General features: G+C 58.9%; 1 protein-coding gene across 1 annotated transcript in view; it reads left to right on the top strand.

Annotated features, from left to right (window-relative positions):
* Nucleotides 1–2,845: 2,845 nt before the first annotated feature.
* The window catches only part of IL3RA (interleukin 3 receptor subunit alpha), a 26,152-nt gene continuing 25,650 nt past the window's right edge, over nt 2,846–3,347 (top strand). Inside the window, exon 1 of the mRNA XM_019630998.1 lies at nt 2,846–2,952. The gene's annotated coding sequence lies outside the window, so the exon portion shown is untranslated. The remainder of the gene's footprint in view (nt 2,953–3,347) is intronic.

The following is a 3,347-nucleotide window of genomic DNA, read 5'->3' as shown; positions in this document are numbered from 1 at the left end:
AGGTGGGGACGAGAGTTTTTGGATCCTGCAGCAAGAGGTCTCAGCATTTACCCCAGAGGTGACTGCACCAGCCTCAGCCTCAGCCTTGCCGGGGTCCCCGGTGCACAGACGCCCCACCTTCCCTCGGGGTCCCAGCCGACCCGAGCTGGGCTGAGCGCGTGACTGGACCGGGGGCTCCTGTGTGAGGCAGCTGTGTGACCGGTGGTCTCTCTGGGGCACCCCCCACCCCCGCTGCCACATGCCTGGGGGCCGCTGGGTCTGCGCTGCCAACGGGGGGCTGCGTCTTGGCGCTCCCACGGCCGGAGGGCTCAGCTGGCTTTCTTTTCTGTTTGGGCCTTTTAGGGGGAGGAAAAAAAGAAAGAAAGAGAAGGAAACGAAGGAAGGAGAAAACTTAGAGGGAGAGAGAGAGAGACAGAAAGAGAGATAAGAAAAAAAGAAGAACACAAAAGATAGAAAAAGGGGGGCCGGCCGAGTGGCGCGATGGTTAAGAGCTGGCTTGGGACGCCAGAGGGTCCAGGTTCGGATCCCACATATGAGGGCCAGTGACACTGCCCTCTACAGCTAAGATGCTGAACAACAGCTCAACCTGGAGCTGGGCTGCCGTGAGTCGCCGGCGACGGCGTAGGCTGCAGCCCCTGTGGCAGTGGGTTGCCATGGGCTACCGTGTGTAGCCAGCAGCCGGCGTGAGCGGCCAGCAGCCGCAATGAGTGGCCGTCCAGAAGCCGGCAACTGATCTGCCTCGCCTGGGAAGAGCGCAATGATGGTGCCAACTTGGGCCAGTGAAGCAACGTCCTCCACAACTAGACTGAAGAACAAAAGGACAGCAACTTGTCTGTTCCCCTTCCCCCAATTCCCCAGCACTGTTCCCATCCCCCCAATTCCCCAATAAAAATCTTTAAAAAAAAAAAAAGATAGAAAAAGGGAACAAAGACAGAAGGAAAAAGGGAGAATGAGGAAAAGAAATTGAACAAAGAAAGAAAGAAAAAAAGAAGAAGAAGGAAGAAAAAGGGAGAACGGGAGAGAAGGAAGGGAGGAGACCAGCTCCGCTGCGGTCACCGGGGACCAGGTGTGGCCTGAGTGACATGTGACTCAGCCTTTGGTTGCGGCCACACCTCCCTTATCGCAGCGTCCCTGGCAGCAGAGAGGCGCTGGGAGGATGTGTTGTAATCGGGGGCAACCCCTCGAGCTGCCTCCTTATCTCTGCACGGCCCCCCACCTCTGCCCGAGGACCCCGGTTCCTGCCACTGCAGGTCCAGTTCCCCTTTGTCCCCGTCCCCTCCCTGGCCTTCCGTGGCCGGTCTCTGTCCCCAGCCCTGCAGCCTGTATATCGTAAATGACGCTCTTATTACACCGGAGCAAAGCAGTGCGTGAGCTGCATGAGATGAGCGGGACTATTGCATCAAGCGCGATAGTGTGTTACAAAGTCGCGCGTGGGCGCAGGTAACCTGCGACAATTCTATATAATGGATGACACTGTTGTTTCGATCACAGTGATGTTGCAAAACAACACACAGGAATAGCTACGCCACATGGCGCCCCTGTACCTCCTGTTCTGGGGCAGAACTGCCCGAGTTCTCACAAGACGAGCTTCACCCCTGAGCTGGGATGAGGAACAGCGGGTCTGGTCCTTTTTTTCGGGGGACAGCGGTTTTTGTCTCCACGCGGGGCTGGTCAGCTACAAAGACACATGATCCGTGGCAGGTGTACTGTTGTATCCTGGACCCTGAAATTGGGGGGGGGGCTTAAGACCATAAGAATGCTTCCTCCCTCTGTTCTGGGGACCAGGACTCTGCCATCCAGGTGACCCAGGGCCGCGCTCCGTCCAGAGGCTCCTGGGGACGGTCCCTCCTGCCCCGTCCAGCTCCTGGGGGTGGCCGCAACCTTTGGCGTCCCTGGCTTGCAGACACATCTCTGCAGCCCTCCGTCTTCAGGTAGCCGCGTTCGCGTCTGGTAATGAGGGCACCGCGGACACTGGGCGAACGGGCCACCGTGTTCCAGGGGGGCCCCTCTTAAATTAACCGGCGATGCCAGTAAGAGCCTTCTTTCCAAATACATTCTTGTTCTGAGATGCCAGCTGGACATAACCTGGGGGAGACCCCGTGTGACACAGGAGCCGGCCTCACAGGCCAGGGCCACCCAGAAGGCTGGGGTGGGGCTGGACCCTGGGAGCGACGACCAGCAGGATGGCTGAGGGGACAACTCTAGCGTGGGGGCGAAATGGCCAGAGGCCTCTCGCTGAGCAGAGGGAAAAACAGATTGCAGCTGGGAAGTCCGGAGGCTGGGGACAATTTGGCGGGTGCCACGCTGGGGGTGGATATGGCCCAACACGCCCTGGGCAGGCGGCTAGTGGACCTGCGGACACAGGGTTCTCGCCCGGCCCCCCAGAGGGCACAGGGGGCTTTTCCACGGGGACCTGGGAGGAAGCCGTCCCAGCGCCCTTTGGCCGGGGCTTTCAAGCAGCTGCGGCCGCGGCAGCATAAAATAGGGCAGCAGGAAATTGCTTAAGCCGGTTTGAATGATGATCAGTAATTAGGATTACAATAAAGAGGAACAATCCAAAAAAGAAAAGAGAACACAAGAAAATAACACTTTTGAAAGAAGCTTTGTTTTAGGAAAAACACATAGCTGCACCCCCCCTTTTTTCTGACCCTAGATCCTGAGAGAGAGAGAGAGAGAGAGAGAGAGAGAGAGAGGGAGACAGAGAAGGGGTCCTGGAGTAGGTCAGCACCCCCCCCACCCCCCCAGGACTAACCCTCATTGGGCCCGGTGGTTAGGGGTGGGGCCCCACCCAGAGGCTATAAAAAAAGCCGAATGGGGAAAACAAACTTTGCTTTCTCTTCAGTTTCTGCTGTGCAGCTGGGAAAACAAAACAGCGTGAGGGGACCCCGGCCAGCTGGACCAGAGCCAGGCGGGGGCTGCCTCGCTCACGCCGGACACCGGGCTGGACCCCAGGTAAGACCCTGATCTCAGGGTGGACCGTGGGGACCAGGCAGGCAGACCCACGCGGTCCAGCCCCGGCGGGCAGGGGTGAGGTGGACGCCAGCACGGGACCGGGCTCGGCCCACCCGCAGCGGTCAGAGGTTCCGTGTCCTGCTGGCATGCCGGCCACGGCGCTCATGCTTGTGACAGCGACGAGGCGCTGACGTGGAGAGAGGCAGGACGCGTGACGTTAAGAGGGGAGGAGTAAAATAGATTTGTTGCCACCTGGGCCTCAGGGTCTGGGGTTTCCAAAGGCCGGTGAGGCTGACAGTGCCGGAGGGATGGCTACAGCACAGAGCCCTCACGGCGGCGTTATTGGCAATCACCTGAAAGAACACACAACCAAAGGTGGGAGCACAGATAGAGAA

Source organism: Hipposideros armiger, unplaced genomic scaffold (genome assembly GCF_001890085.2).
Source record: "Hipposideros armiger isolate ML-2016 unplaced genomic scaffold, ASM189008v1 scaffold_970, whole genome shotgun sequence".
NCBI classification, from domain to species: Eukaryota; Metazoa; Chordata; class Mammalia; order Chiroptera; family Hipposideridae; genus Hipposideros; species Hipposideros armiger.
The sequence above is the reverse complement of the archived record's forward strand: the minus strand, read 5'-3'. Positions and strand labels throughout refer to the sequence as shown.